This window comes from Phalangium opilio, unplaced genomic scaffold (assembly GCF_054372755.1).
Source record: "Phalangium opilio isolate 3A_F unplaced genomic scaffold, DU_Popi_V2 ptg000106l_1, whole genome shotgun sequence".
In the NCBI taxonomy this organism is placed as follows: Eukaryota; Metazoa; Arthropoda; class Arachnida; order Opiliones; family Phalangiidae; genus Phalangium; species Phalangium opilio.
Window position 1 is genome coordinate 113,951 of NW_028324208.1, and position 17,432 is coordinate 131,382.

At 36.9% G+C, this 17,432-nt stretch overlaps 1 long non-coding RNA gene across 1 annotated transcript; it reads right to left on the reverse strand.

The window, feature by feature from the left end:
- Nucleotides 1-986: 986 nt before the first annotated feature.
- On the reverse strand, nucleotides 987-1,652 carry LOC149623830 (uncharacterized). The gene is made up of 3 exons (XR_016374639.1): nucleotides 1,533-1,652; nucleotides 1,275-1,377; nucleotides 987-1,209 (listed from the first exon to the last, which is right to left on the reverse strand). It is a non-coding gene; the product is annotated as an uncharacterized LOC149623830 (long non-coding RNA).
- Between the last annotated feature and the right edge of the window lie 15,780 nt (nucleotides 1,653-17,432).

Sequence of the window (17,432 nt, forward strand, 5' to 3'; positions counted from 1 at the left end):
AATGAATCATAAGGAATTATAAAAAAAATTAAAATTCCAGATAATGTTATAATTTTTATATAAAGAACTACTTTTTTGGATGAAAATATTAACCCTTATTTTTGTAATCACTAAATTACTGTACTCTCATTTAACTGCATTTACCAAAGCTAAAATAGCTGACAACACGTTATTTCGCCATTCATTTCATAAGTACAAATAAATAGTTATTTCCAATACTTAATGCTAAAGCTAAAGACGCTTCCATTGCCTGCCCTAACACGCTGCCTAATAATCTACACTACAACTTTTCCCTACCAAAGGCAGGAAGCAGTTTCTAGTGTACACAAGAGCCGACCTTCGTTATAAATTGAAGCAGTAGTTATATATTTATGCATGAACCCTTTGTAGCAAACTTTTATATTTTATGAACGACCCCTTGAACGAGCGAGAAGAGATTTTAAAGAAAAGGTACTTCTTTTAACAAATAAGCCATGGATGGACAAACCCATGAGTCAGACCACCAAGTAAATTTCTACCTCTATACTGAGGCTAATCTCCTAGCATTAACAGTAGAAAAAACTCTCTTCTCGCTTCTCCCCTCCCTTTTACAAACGAAAAATCAGAACCTTATCAGAACTCCAACGAGTAACATGTACCAATTTTCATCATCTTAACTTTTATTAAACTTTTACTATCTAAAACATGAGTATCTTTAATTTACTAGCGGTTAATTATATCGAACAGATTTCTTAAACAGTCGTGATAAACCAGAATATTTAAACAGAATTTAAATCGAACCCTTTCGGATTAAAACGTAAAAATAAAACAATAGAATTAACTTTATCACTCTAATTGGAAAAATAACAACCTCAAAGTAGCTTATGCCAACTTTTAGCAACTTGCACAGAATTGAAAATATCTAGCAGCCCAAAGGAGGGCCGTTTCACTAAATATGCTATCAAATCATTGTCAAATTGCACACCTTTGAGTGATAATACATACTTAGATCTTGGATGAGACTGTAATGGATTGGAAAAGTTCGGTACCTAAGCTCGGGACACGTGATTGCGCAATATCGTTTTTATTTCGGTCGTCGTTTAGTGCTGCCATCATGGAGAAGAATTTTAAATTTGAGAAATTATTTCACCTTGTAAATGACGTAGGTTCGGCTAGTTTGAGCAGACTTCGTTCTTATCCCTCCGTAAATGGGATATTTCGTGAATGAAACTGTTTAGTTTAATTTTGTAATGGATGAGGAAGCTTATTCACAAATTTATGAAGAACATAGTTACAGATGTGTTTCGAACAAAAGCTGCCCAGGTAAATAGTTATTTCTTTTGCACATAATTTGGTCAAGATCAAATTTGTCTCTAAGCCTTGAACTAAAAATCCTAACTCAGACTTAAATGTTCATCTACATCAAATTCAATAATTTCTTATTATATTCTTATGATATCTGGAGTCACTTTTACAGTCAACATAGGAGCAGTACACACCCATAATGAAGTAGTAAATACGAATACCGTTATTAAGTTAATATCTCTTCAAACCTGAGACTGAGACAGTCTCATCCAAGTTAAAACCGTTAACACTTCACTTTTAAAAAAGATATTGTGAAAAAAGCAGACGAGTTTTGAAAACATTCTACAGTAGGTGTCTCTCAAGTCGTACGACCGAACTAAAAACCCCTAAACAGCCCCCCCTTTCTGTCCCGAGGTGAGGTACCCGCCGCCCGTGTTAGATGTATGCTATATTCCAATCCATTACAGTCTCATCCAAGCTTAGATATGGTTTTACCCAAAAATATTGCTTGGACTCGCAACCTAAAAATCAGGACTCGCACAACTCCGGTAAAAAAAACTATTTAATACTTAAAAAATAACACGGAACATGAAAAATGTTTTTAAATGATAAAACACAAAAATATTTAAAAAGGTATTTTAAGAGTTTTCCAGCATAAATTGTCCAACTTCAGGCATTGTTTTTTAATTTTTCTTCAATTCATCAGTTTTCATCTTAACAGCAAAAATATCAAAATAAATGGATAACACGTCACGTCAGCCTATTCAATTTATACTTGTTAAAGTAATATTCAAGTAATGACGCCGGATTATATAAAACCATATTAGTTTATTATTAATCTGTTTAAGTTAAGTTAGTCATCGTTCTTCATTTCGGTAAAGCACTCTTACTGTTATTACATACTGGTTATAATTACAAATAGTTGAATACGTCCTACTACAATACTAGGTCTACCTAGCGTTAAACACGAGAGGCACATCCTGAGGGAGACTCACTGGTAGAGAACCGATCGAGGGACAGAGTGATGCATTATCACTAATTCAGTCTAATCCTAAACTCGGGTTAGGTGCAAAGGTTCTTTATCTCTATCATGTGATTATAGCGAAGATAACTGTTCAGTTCAGTTCAGTTCCAACATGCTCCCCTCTTTTTTCGTTGTCTGACCTATTATGCTTTATACATCTTTGTTTTGTTTCTGATTTTTTTTCATACATTATTATGTTACTTCATTAATACATTGTTATGTTCTTTTGTCACATTATAGCACTTTAGTCTATTATCACCGTTTATATATCACGTTAGTCTTATTATCACATTAATCAATTAAGTATTTATCACATTGTCTATTTATAGTATCACTTTGGTTTGTTAATACTGCAACCTTAGTGTGTTGCAAAATGCTTTAAATTTTCTAGTTGGTATTGCCTTAGTAAACAGATCAGCAATATTATCATTTGTTCTTATGAATTCAACATTAACAAGACCTTTATTAAAATGATATCGGATATCTATATGTTTCGTTCTATTATTCTCTATACTATTTTTAGATAAAGCTATGGTTGCCTGATTATCACAATATATGGTTGGCTTTAATTCATTAGTTTGTAATCTAAAAATATTTACTAATTCGTTTATAATTCTTGATATCCAAATTACTTCTTTCGTTGTCTCTGCTAATGCAATATATTCAGCTTCGGTGCTTGATAATGCGACTATGTCTTGTTTAACAGTTCTCTATTGAACTGGATTATTGCCAACATTTTGTATAAACCCTGTGGTTGATTTACCATCATCTAAATCCATCCCATAGGATGCGTCGGTATAAGCGTCGACCGTTAAATAGCTTAATGCGTTATAATTCAATCCATAAGCATTAGTATCAAATACATATTTCAATACTCGTGATAAATGATCACAATGTATTTTGGCTGGATTTTCCGAGTATTTTGTTAAGCTAATTACCGCATGCATGATATCTGGTCTTGTACGTTGTGCTATGTATAGCAATATTCCAATTAGTTGTCGGTATGGAAAGTCTACTCTTTGCCCATCAGGTGGACATTGTCGTTTCGAGAATACAACGCCAACTGGTACCGGTATTTCATAGATTCTGGTTAGTTCCATATCCTATGCTTCTTTAATTTTAGCAATATATCCTTTTTGATGTATATATGCTGTGCCATTCTTGTGAAATTCAAATTCTATCCCAAGAAAATAGAACAATGGTCCAAGGTTGTTTATTTCGAATTCGGATTCAAGTCTTGTCGTTATTTCCTTCATTACTTGGTTATTTTTAGCAATTATTATGATATCATCTACGTATACTAGTAGTATACCCTTATCTTCATAATGGTAAATACAATTACAACCTTGTAACTTCCTAAAGTTCAAATCATGTAATGTTTTGTCTAACTGTTCATACCACTGCCTACCGCTTTGTTTTAACCCGTATAACGCCTTATTTAATTTCCAAACATACTGTTCTTTTCCTGATTGAACAAAACCCTTTGGTTGCCTTAAGTATATATCTTCTTTTAAGTCGCCATATAAGTATGCATTCTTTACATCTAGTTGTGTATGAGTCCATCCCAAACATAGGATAAACATGATTTCGCAAATTCTTACAAGTGCAAAATTGATAACTGGCGCATACGTCGTCGTATAATCTGATCCAAATTCTTGTGAAAATCCTGGGGCTACTAGTCGCGCTTTATGCCGTATAGTTTCGCCGTTTGCATTCTGTTTCAAGGCGTAAACCCATTTCGTTCCAATAATATGTTGGTTTTCTGGTTTCTTCACTAGATCATATACGTTTCGTTTTGCAATTGTTTGTAATTCCATATCCATGGCGTCTTCCCATTTATCTTTGTCTTCACTCTCTATGGCTTCTTCATACGTCTTTGGAATCGTCATACAATGGAATTCAATATTTCCTAACATATCTCATATCTTGCCTGCTGTTTTTCCATAGGTTTAAATGAAAATTTACTCAGGTCATGCTGGATCCCTCTTTGGCGTAAACAAGCTTTCACTTCATTATATGATCTCAACCTTTCCTCTTCATCCGTGATGTAGTAGACATCTATTCTTGGCCCAGATGTTCTCGGTACTTCTTTTCTTCGCCATCCTCTTGGTAATTCTAAATCTTCTTCTTTATTTGGGAATATATCTTCTTTCTTCTGAGGTTCCACGTTATCTTTATGATCTGGGAAATTAAATGTGACCATGTCGTCTTTCTCCTTGGGCTTCACGTGTTCTTTGTTGGTACGTTTGGGTCTTCGGAATGTGACTCTTTCTTCATCATCATCATCAGATTCATGGCTAGTTTCTTCCATATTGTCTTCTACAGATTGTTCCATATTGTCTTCGAATTCATCATCAGATGTTTCTTCGGCGTCATCAACAAATCGTACTGTTTTCTTGGTCTTTGCTGGTTACAAACACTCTTCATCATAGTGTTCTACTATTTCAACCTTCGCGTTAACTTCCTGTATCCCCAATTTATCTTCGTCAAATGATACATGTTTCAGTTCAATTATCTTGTCTTGATCTGGAAACCATATTCTATATCCTTTAGTTTTGATTGCATACCCAATTAAAACACCAGTTCTTGATCTGTTTTGTAGTTTGTTTCTTCTTGGTTTGGGTATCAATGCAAATGCCGTACATATATATCGTTTAAGGTGTCGTACACTAGGTTTCTTTCCCATCCATCGTTCTAAAGGAACTTGATTTTTAAGTTTGTCATGAGGTAATCTATTGTACAGGTATGTAAACGCCATTGCAGCTTCGCCCCATAATTTCAAAGGTAATTTTGCATCTTCTAACATCGTACGAATGCCTTCTGTTATTGTCCTAATGAATCTTTCCCCGATGCCATTCATTTCTGGAGTGTATGTATTGGTTCTTTCGAGTTTTATTCCCAATTTCTTACTATTATTCTCAAATTGCCTATTACAGTATTCTTAGCCATTGTCTGTTCGTAAGACCTTGATGTCCTTGCCTGTTTGCCTTTCTACGAATCGTTTAAACTCTTGAAATTTGTCGTATGCTTGATCTTTTGTTTGCATAATATAAATCGTAGCTCTTCTTGTAAAGTCATCGATAAACGAAATAAAATATCTGCCACCACATCTTGACGTTATAGGTGAGGGTCCCCATACATCACTGTGTATTATCTCTAATGGTTGTGTGGTTTTAATTTTCTCACTTGTTCGAGACGGATATTTGGCAGCTTTTGATAATCGGCAAGGTTGACAAACGCCTAACTCCCCATCCAATTTAGGTATGCCTTCGACTAAATGCTTGTCGTGTAATTCCTTCAATTTTCTTTCGTTAGGGTACCCTAATCGTTGGTGCCATCTCATTATATCATGCGTTTGACTTGTTAATGTGCTTATGTGCTGCTTACTCTCTTGTTCTGGTTCATCAATATGTACTTCGACGTCTGCGACATATAAATTCTCCTCCTTTAACCTGGCGCTCAGGAAGAATTTCCTCTTCTCATCGTATACCTTTGCTTTTCCATTTTCCACGATAGTCTTGTATCCATTCATATCGAATTTTCTCACCGATAATAAGTTTCTATTATACCCTGGTACATGTATGACATCTATCAAATCAATTATTTCCTGTCCATTTCTAATTGATAATGCGACATTCCCTATGCCTATAGCTTTAGCTCCACCTTCAGCTATTTCTACTGATGATTCTATTGGTTTATAGTTTGAGAACCATTCCCTCTTATGGCAAAAATGATGCGAAGCTCCTGTGTCAAATATCCAGGCTTCCTTATCCTTTATCGCTAGTAAGGCTGATGCGAAATGAGCTCGTCTACTTTCATTGTCGCTTGACTGCTTATGTTTCTGTTTATTTGTTTTATTTGACCAACAATCTCTTGCATAATGTCCTTCTTTACCACAATTAAAACATATCATTTTAGTTTTATTAATCCTATTACTTGATTGACTTCTTTAGCGACTATTACTTCTATTGGGCCTTGGCTGATTCAAGTTAGTTGGGGTCCTAACTCTACTTCTATGTTGCAAGTGAGATGAATAACCGGCTTGTTCATAATCATCTTCACAATCTTCTCTCCTTTGCCTATCATATTCTGATATTAGCAACTGTTTCACGTTCTTCGGAGTAAAATCTTTATCAGGCCAATGATACGCTAAAGTTTTGATTTGCCTATAGGCTTCTGGTAGTTTATGTAACATTTGGAAGGCTATTTCCATGTCCGATATTTGTAAACCCGCTGCTTTCAAATTATCTGCTATCACTATTAAACTTGCTAAGTGTTGCCATTGAGCCACCCTTATATCGACAGCTTATAAATTCTGATCGTAAGTCTGCCATACGCGCTTTTGATTTGGGTTCATATATTCCTGCTAAAATATCCCACGCTTCCTTTGCTGTATCGCACTTCTCTATAATACTCTTGTGGGGGTCATCACAGGCTAATGATAATTTTGATAACGCTTTCTGTGATCTTCTAAGATATGCTGTTTTAGCGTCTTCTGAAGCTGATGCATCTGGTTCTTTTTCTTTTCCTTCCAGGAATCCCCATAAACCATAGTCTAATAATGCCATTCGCACATCGCGCTTCCAGGTCTCATAATTGCAATCATTTAATTTTCGAAATGATAGAGCATTGCCCGCGTTGTTAGTCTCTACGTAATCGGCCATTGTAATTAATAGTTTGACTCGTACGTCAAAATTGCCTTTGCAGTTGCCGCTTGCAACTTGGAAAATGGCAAAAACTAAATGTGAATCACTTGATAATGATAGATATAAACAAAATTTGCATTTTCAAATCTAAAATGTTATTAAATTATTCAAGTTCTAAAGTGCAAAGTTCTGTTGTCCAATTATTTTGCAAAATCAATATAACATCTAGAAGTACACTCTTTTCCAAAAGTCTTTGTCCGTTGATTTTTTTTCAGTAAAATCTCAATAATTCAAAAACCGTTGATCACAGAGAATAGATAATTGACACTAAGATACATATTTTAGTTCCCCATCAAATAATACAAAATTTGAAGGCGTAGGTCCAACCACGTGCTTTAAAACGCGAATTTTCCGAAAATCTGAAAATGTTCAACTTTTAAAATATTAGTTTTTGGAGAAAACAAATGCTATTTTCGTAATCATCGGGGTGCATTTATATCGAGAAAGTGTCTTCCTTGTATCGTTAATATTTCGCAAGATATTTCAATTTGTTTCAACTTATACAATTGAGAACCCTTTAAGTTCCACAAAAAGTGAAAATGAAAGCTTTTATCCAGATACCTAGAAAATTCCATATAGGGTGTTTCTACCTATCTTTTTGTTGATATGACGAATTAGTAAATTCCAGCTAACTCTAACTTAGGTTTAAAGGAATACATAAATGTTCTGAGTTTTATGAATTAAGTCATCACTTCAATATTACAACTTTCCCATTGGTTTAATAGCAGGGCCGGAAATAAGGTAAAATTGTTATATGACGTGTGCCCAGTGACCCCTCCTTTGACTGGAAAATATATCGGACACTGTCCTCCTGATTATTTAGAAATACTGCCGAAAATTAATAGTCAAACTATCTCAACTTCGGAAATATTTATTGGTCAAAATGTCCAGTGACCCCTTAAATTTTTTAAAAAAAATATGGGATATATTCAAATTTAATTGGACAATGTCCTGTGTTCTGTGCTTATTTCTGGCCCTTTTTAGTAGTGTTTACTGTGTTTGGATTAAATCTCGTAATCTAAGCTGCTATTAATTACCAAGCTCCACGATATTTTGGCTTGACCATGAATAATCAGAACGGTCGGTTCAAAATTGGTATTTTCTAAATTAGCTGTGATCATATATTTGAAAAGGGGGTTTGTTTATGCACAGTCACGATTAGTTACCTGTTATGTCCGAAGTAGGTTAGGAGTGATTAAGCGTGGTATTTAAGTTCTAAAATCGTTTATTTACAAACTAATTATTGCGCGTCGTATGTACATGGAGATTTAAAGTAGAACTATCGTATTACATGGCTATTAACGAACTGGATACCTTTACATGGACAACCAGTCTTTTTATACAATATGTAGATGTTTTTTACTGATAACGCAGCGAGTTAACGACTAGCTTTTTTATGCTTAATATAGTTAAGTTCAGTTCAGTTCTAGATGTAACATTTCCCTCCCTCTAGGATTTAAAGGCATTCAGGTGGGTATCTTGTTCGTGTCGATCTCCTTGTGACTGTTTCTGCAACTGAGGCTTCAGGATTGATTTGGTTGTCTAGGTCGTTTTCTGTGGTCGTAGTTTCTTCTAGGTCTGTTATGGTGCCCTGACTTGCCAAGGCACTTGTCCAATTCGATCGAGAGGTGTGACATTTCCTGGTCTGAGTGACGTGGCGTCGAACGTTCCCTTTCGCCGTTTGAATTTCTAGCATGGTCGTGCCGATTTTGTCGATGATGGTGCCTTTGATCCATTTGTCTCCTTGGCCATAATTTCGAGTCCATACGGCGTCTCCAACTTGCCATTCATCGTTTAAGCGAGGCGTTGTTGAGGTTTCGTGATGCTTCCTGGATGTTGGTCTTAGAAGATCCAATCGACTGCGCAGTTCGCGATTAAGGAAGAGCGAAGCTGGTGAGTGACCGTGTTCGTCTGGGATGATTCGATGCGAGAATAGGACCTTTGCAATTCGGGTTTTGATGGTGCCGTCTGTGATCTTGGTTATCCCCTTCTTGATGGTGCTCACTGCTTTTTCTACAGGACCATTCGATTGAGGATGGTAGGGTGCGATAGTGATGTGCTTGAACCCATTATTTGCCGTAAACGTGCCGAATTCATCGCTGGTGAATGCAGTAGCATTGTCCGAGACCAAGCATTCTGGTATTCCGTATCTCGCAAATATGTCTCGTAGTATGTCTATGGTGGTTGCAGAATTCGAAGACTTTACGGGATATGCTTCGATCCAGTTGGAAAATGAATCGACAAAGACGAATATCATCGTACCATGTAGAGGTCCGTCGTAATCAATATGCACTCGTTGCATAGGTCTTTCAGGTAATGGCCAGTGTGATGTAACTTGAGCGGGCATGGAGACTTTCTGTTGGCATGAGTGGCATGAAGCTACTGTTGTCTCTATGTCCTTGTCAATCTTTGGCCACCAAACTTTGGATCTTGCGATAGTTTTCAGTTTTGTCATTCCGAAATGTCCTGAGTGTAGCTCGTTCAATATGTCATTTCTGAATTTTCTTGGGACGACAATTCTGTTGCTCCAAATGATGATTCCATCCAAGACTGATAGTTCGTGTCTTCTGGAAAAGTATTCTTTAGTTGAGAATGATGGAGATTGTGGCCATCCTTTGCTAATGTAGTGAAGAACTTCTGCGGTCTCAGGATCTGTAATCGTGGCTGTTTTGATGTCTTCTGCCGTCACGGCTCCGGATGAGTTTGTGGTCAGAAGGACGTATTCGGCTGGTTGAGGTACGTGTCCAGATTCCGTTGGCAAGGGAAGACGACTCATGGCGTCTGCGTTCCCGTTTTTACCTCCAGGACGAAATTTTATTTCGTACGAGTAGGCCGAAAGAGTGATGGCCCATCTCTGAATACGTGCAGCCGCTGTAGATGGTATTTGCTTATCGGGCGATAGTAGTACCGTCAGTGGACTGTGATCGGTTATCAATCGGAAGTGCGTTCCCAAGAGGTATTGTCGGAAGTGCGGGTTTTGGGTGCCTGAGAAACGTTGGGTACACGTGCTACCCACGTAAATTGCACGTTACGAACACTTAATTACCTTATATTATTTTCACGTAAATTTTGAGTGAAAATATTGTTTACATATATAATAAAAACAACGTGATCTTCACTATTTGTTAACGTGAATAAGACGGTGTTTAGAGGTGACATGGTATGGGTGTTTCACACGTTCATAATTGGGTTTACCGTACACCGCTTTTAGACGTGTAAATCACGGGTTTTTGCTACCTGGGAAGGTTGCTACAATTATTAAAATAACCCTTAGACACCCGCTGAGGGTGAGATATATTTTTCAACCAATAATAAAATGGGATCTTTCCGACGTGAGATTCCAAAAAATCTGTATTTTACATGACGAGGCGCGATTTTTTGGCCTATTCTAAGAAATTTTAATTTTAATAAAATTTAAATAAATAATCATGATTAAAACGAATCATTAATTTTCTAGAATAAATATCAACCGTTTCCAAACAATATAGCAATCTCGACTATAAAAGTCATTAAAGTATTTAATGAAATAGACTTTAATTTCTGTTCTCACCATTGAGTCACTTTTGTTTATTAAGGGGGGAATACTTGAAAGGTGTTTACAGACATAAAAAGTGAAAACGTTCTGTAGGATGAAAACCTAGATGGCGCTAAGCGTCCACGAATTTTACTATGGATGATATTTTCCGAAGCTCTCCCACTTGAGAGAATTCAAGTTGGGAATAAAAACTTAGGTTGATAGACTGTCTAAAAACCACATGATCAGAAATTAGAGACCAGTTCCGGTAGGACTTTCATGTGACCGAAGTCCACCTGAGAGTTGACTCTAGGCTCCCCCGCTCGTTTGAGATCCAGCGTCATATGTAATGTAAAAGGCGAAAGCTTCCATTCCCTTCATTAATTTTCTCTGCTCTACCACTCGCCGAAGAGCGGAAAAATTATTCCGGTCAGAATCTGTTTGGCGAGAGGGACCTCCACACATTGCTTTCGTATAGGTTGTCTTATAGCTTTTGAAAAGCCTTTTTAGAGTGATTTAGCCAAACACGATTCTTAATAGGAGGTCCAAAACGCTTTAATTACAAGCGATAAAACCGTACGCTGTTTTCAACATAATGTTAGGTTAATTTCTAATTGAATCAGAAAGATTCGTAGAGAAATTGAGCCAAGTATAAACTTTGTACGTTTTTCTTGGCAAAATTAAAAAAGGAGAGCCAAAGTGCCTCTAAACTGAGCCTTTAAACCCGGGACAAACCCAGAGCCCTACAGGACAGGTTCCCCAGATTCCACAAGGAATTCCCCAGTCTCCACCTAGCTTTCAGACTCAAGGCACACAAAACCCTAGCCATTCAACCGGGACATCCAACCCACCACCACAACAAAGCGCTCCAAATAGTGGAGGTGCTCAGCAAGCCGCATTTTTAGCATCGGTTCTTCAATTCTTTTCAAACATGGCTATAAGCCAAGGCGGCGTCAGAGGTCTAGAGCCCCCGGAAAGGTTAGCTTTTTACGGCAGGAAAAATGAAAGCGTTCCGGAATTCCTCAGAAACTTTGACGAATATGTAAAGGCTCGTTTACATGTGCGCGAGAAATGGAAAAAGTCGAACCGTAAAGCTGAGAGATGAGGCGTATTGGGGTTTGCGTTCCCTAGGCATACCGTTTACAAACAAGCGAAAGCTTTTTAAGTCGCGCTTGTTGCTCATAGATGAAGCGGGTGTTCGGAATAAGCTCCGATCTGCCGCAGTAGAATCTTCAGCTCGTGTTTGCTTCTCGCAAAGAGTCACGTGATTTTCCAAGCCAATAATATCCAAGGACCGAATATCGTTTGATATTTTTGCGTTTGTTTATCTCGCGAAATAGGCCTAGGCACCACCATTGAGAATGTCTTTAAAAGAAAGAAAAGAACAAGATAAAATTTTTTAAATACGTGTAATCACATTAATTTGCCTCATCCTTTCAAGCTCGACAATTAAATCAAAACTATTCTCAAGCTCAAGTAGAGAAAATATACGCATCTTGACAAATTACATCAAGTAACCTTCCAAAAGGCGAAAATATCCTTCTCTGTTTCTATTTCTCCATATAGGATGTGCCCACCAACGACGTTCAGTTCTAATTTTCTGTTGTTTTTTTGTTATATATGTCGAATGTTTTTCAAAAGCAATAGTTTCTTTTTAAGCAGAAGTAAACTAACGACAGTCGACGCCATTTTAGTTGTTTACTTCCGACTGAAAGACAACTTTGCAATCTAGGCTCATGCTACCGCCCAGCTCGTATGTAAACGAAGGAGCGGGTGGAGCAGCGGGAACAAACGCTTTTGGCAGACGCGATTTTTTAGGCGCGAGAAAAAGATTCGATTTTCAACTTCTACTCTCCGCTTTAAGCTTAATTCTCGCTCACATGTAAACGAGCCTTAAGATTCCACAATATCAGCGAAGATGACAAAATGCTATTTATGCTCCTTTAGATGAGGGAAAATGCTCTATATTGGTTTCGATCTTTCCCCCAAAATATAGAATGGCCAGCGTTTAAAGGGAGACTAAAACGTCATTATTAAATAGAGGATGAAGAGGCAAAGGTTAGGATCGAATTACTTAATAGGCGACAAAAAGAAAATGAGTATGTGGATGAGGTTTTCGGCTATTATTTTAGGGTAAATCAGAACTTACATCCTCCAATACCGGACAATGAACTACTTTTAATGATCGAACGCAATTTAAGACCAGAGTTTAAAGGATTACTTATGTTCCTTCCAATGTATACAATCTCGGATTTGCATGATGTGTGCTTAAAAATAGAAAAACCCAATCATATCACACAACAAAATATTGCTGTTAGAGAGCAACCTATAGCTATTTTCGATACTATGAGAGAACTCTATGTTTGGAATTTTATAAATTGTTTATGCGTGCCTATCACCCATACGAGACAGTTATCAGCGGCCGTGTCTTTTTTAATTAAGAGAGGTTGATCGCGTTATAGGAGAGAAGAAAAATAAATGTTTCCCTACAACGTACTTACAAGTACAGCGTACTTACCTTGTATTACATCTACGATTCATAGTAGAGAGAAGTGTACCACCACAAAGCGGGGCAATGTAACGTCATTCCTCCAAACCTCATTTTACATTTGGAGCAAGGTTACTAAACCAAATCATATACTTGATAAATAGTTCCCTCATCATTAGTCTATTTGCGTTAAATTATTTGCCAAGGCGCGCTTGTGGATTTTTGTCTCACCCCAAAAAGAGGTAAGGGAGTTGATTGCTGAGGATTTAGTACGAAACAGTTATAGAATTCACCCCGTGCACGGTGCGATGCCCATCTGAAGTTTGTTGAGCGGGAGATCAAACAAAAAGGGTGAGCCTGGGAAGAATGACGTTACGTAACTAATGTATTAAGATGATACAGAGTGGCATCCTTCTTCTATTATCCCCTTCTGATAATAACAAAACATAGAAAAACTATGCGGAGAAATATAAAAAAGTTTCATTACGCATATTTTAACTGTATTTAGAACGTTAGTTTTAATCATTTTCAAAATTTAGGCATTTTGAGCAATTTTTTTGTATCAATTGATTTTTGGTTTTTCTTTTCTGCGCTATTTTCCTTTTTTCTTTTTTTTCTTGCGAAACATTTACATCAGACGAGTTACTGGTACTGGCCGCTTCCAATTCCTTTCTTTGTTCAATTTTTTTTTGATTTAGGGAAGGACTTGCTTCCGGCTCGGCTCCTCCTCCGCTACTTAACGGATGTCCTTCACCTAGAATAAAATAATACGAACGTACGTAAGTTCATGATCCAGGTCTCGTGTTGGATAGTGACTCCTAGTCGAAGCTACCCTGAAAAATTGATCAAATGGCCTATACTTACTATCCGAAGCGCTTTTGTCGGATAAGCAACTTTTCACTTGCTTTCCGGTTGTAACCGGACTCTCGTTTTCACCTGCAATCGCGTAACATTTATTTACGCCTAATTTAAGGTAAATGATTAATATAAAATATTCTTACTCTCTGAAGTTTTGCCCGGAGTATTCGGTACCGAGTCGTGTTCACTTGCATAAGGCGATTGAATTTCTTCTTGAAATTGTAAACGAAAAAAACAGTTACTTTTTCATTACGGAATAATATTTATAATACCAACCATTAGGTGGTGATTTCGAGAAGCTCGCGTGTTCTTCATAATCTAAAATATTATTGCCAGAAAATATTAGAGAAGCTTAAAAGCCTCCCCGCACTGTAAATTAGCGCGCGGTTGTCGGGAATGCTTAAACACTATAGATTAGGTAAATATGTCTAACCAGAGTCATCGGGGCTTAGAAGCCCCTTACTTGATGCTCAAAGTCTTAGCGTTTTCGATATTTATTTATTTATTTATTTGAGAGAGACATGAGGTAAAGGGTCGTGAAGCCATGGGCTTATGTACAACCTCCCTCGTCTCGCCTCCTCTCTTTTGGCTAATTTTTTCGACGATTGTCAGGCATTCATTAAGCTTAGGTTTTTCAAATTTTTAATTTTTTCTTGGTGTTCCTCTATCATTTTTTCGGTGCCGCGGAGGGCCACCTCAAACTTCGCTCTATTGCTTTCCAAAATGGTTAAGCCCTTTTCATATAAACTTGTCAACGTTGGTAATGTCGAATGCTCTTTAGAGCTTTCCGACGGAATATTTGGAACCTCTTCGATTTCTAAGAGGCGTCAAAATTGTACAAATAATTATATTTTATTACATCATCATGATATACTTTATAATGCAATAATTACCGGCAACCGGTAACATAGCGTGAGGAACATCGGCGTGGGGCTCTGGGAAACAGCCGCTTTCAATTTGTAATGGTTTTAGCCAATTTGGATATTTGGCGGATACTTTGTCGTAAACGACTACAAACTCTTCAGGAAAAAATTGCCTTAAAACAGTTTGAGGGCCTAGTTTCGCTTCTACAATGAATGAGCAATATCAAATTTTAAAATGTCTTAATTGTCAGCCTTAACAATGTAAGACTTACGGACAAGTTTCACCACGAAACAAATGATCAAATAAACGAAATAATGCTTCTTAATTTTTCCCTCCTTGATTAAAAAAAGTATTATCCGAAATGGCTTTATACACTGTGCGCGATGGCCTGTAAACGTAAACGGATGAAGTTTGTGTCTCGCTTATTGGTTGTAAACACTCACTGTTCCAATTTTCCTCTTGTGAACAATTCCTTGAAAATTTCCTCACACGTTAAAGAGTTACTTTACTTGCGGAAGATGTCCATCTGTACTCGGCTAGTCGGGAAAAGTTTGACAGAGCCGGCAGGGTTGAAAGTTTTTTCAAAACTTGCGAACATGGCGTCGACCATATCGTCGATTAAGTTAGTAGCCCCTCGACTCCCATTATATATTGGCTATGAATAAGTGGGTTGCCTCTCGACTCTTTCAAAATCGATACTGATTAAGTTAATAGTCCCTCGAACCGACAATAATTACTTATGAATTAGTTAATAGCTCCTCGATTCCCTTCAAATATTGCCAATTTTGAAGTGGGTAGCACCTCGACTCTCTTAAAAAATCGCCATTGAATAAGTGGGTAGAACCTCGACTCACTTTAAAAATAGCCAATGATTTAGCGAATAACCCCTAGACTCCGTTTTAAAATCGCCTATGGACTGCCTTTGACGCGTCTAGATACGAGATCCCACGCATTTTTATAAACCACCTCAATGTATTCAAACAATTACCATTCAATTACTAATTTTAATTTCTTGAGAAAATTAATTAACGCGCTAGGCATAGGTCATTTAATTATGGCTAATCGTATTTAAAACATCAAACTATATAAAAATGACGAAAATCGCCGAGTGGCTATCAGTCTTAGTGTTCTACTTACGGATGATACTTGACGTTTGTTGGATATTAATTCCCTCTGATATTTCGATTCAATTTCTTTACTTTACGAAACTTGAATTTAAGACGCGTATTATATCACGTATTATTTAACACAACTCGTTAAAGTTAAACTAAGTTTTTCCAGCGCTTTAAAGAAACAACTTACTACGCGAAGTAACTGGTTCAATCACAGAAATTTTTAAATGTAAAATAGATATTTTCCAGACTATAAAACGATGACTGTCAAGTGAAACTTCTATAACTATGATAGCCCCAATCGCTGCCTATAAGACGGAACTCGTAAGTCTATAAGATCTATCGCCTAAGTCTATAAATTCTATCACGCGTCTAATAAGGAGTTATTTCAAAAGTACTGTCAGATACTATTTCTTGGATCAGTTCCGCTCCACATAAACTTAGAAAACCAAGATTTACAAACAATTTCCATTTTAAAATTTTAATTAATAACGAAATACTTCAAAGTAGTACAGAATTGACTCTAACTTTAAAAGCGATACTTTCTCTACGAATTCAGAATGAATTCCGTCATACGCTTACGCTATGAAACCCCCAAAATTTGAAGATGTACTAAAGCGCGGAACATAAATTCAAAAATGGCAAGTTTAAACATTCCAAACATAGCTTTTATCCTTTTGTCCGGTTTACCGTCGTCTTATTGGAATACTGATGGCTAGAAGACCCGCCAGCTTTACTCGAGCCCCGTCTTAAAAAGCTAGTAGCGAAAGAGCCCAATGCCCCTAGTTCCAATTTTGGACATTTTCCGCGCTACAAACCCTGATTTCCTCGTAATGCTTTTTCTACGATGCTCAAATTTCAAAAGTGGACTTGTTTTCAGAGCATTTCAAAGATACTTGCCCAGTATTTACTACGCTGAATTTTACAAGATTAGTCACGTATGTTTTAATTTCAATCTTGAGGCATATTTCGTTATTTTACTTCCGTTATTTTGCGAATTCTCAACGTTCAAAGTTGATAGAAATGATTTGAAACCGAGTCTAGCACTACCGCGAAATTTATGTTGGAAGTAGGGGCGCTTTCGTTGAAAGTTTTTTTAAATGGGTCGCGAGTAAAGCTGGCAGGGCTTCTACTCAGAAGTCATTCGGAACTCGGTATCTGCTTGGACTGGTATCTGGCTGGACTTTCCCATCACCCCTTTACTGTTCAGCAAACCTGATGTTAACTTTACCCAATAAAAATAAATAGAAGTTACCCAATAAAAATAAATAGTAGTTACCCAATCAATGTGATTAGAAGAAGCCCACCTGATAATAACATAACCCAATAACCATAAACCAACCTGATGTTAACGCAACCCAATAACCGTAAGTATGAATTGAAAGTAACGCACCTGATATTAACATAACTCAATAACCATAACTATGTACAGACTGTTAAAAAAGTCTTTGCGCGTTGCAGTTTTCGCACATATTTACTATATTTCAAAAACTATTCAAGCTAGCGCTCTGAAATAAAGTGCGTTATTATAGTTTATCATTCCTCTTTCATATTGTACCCGTTTCACAGTTATCCTTTGCAT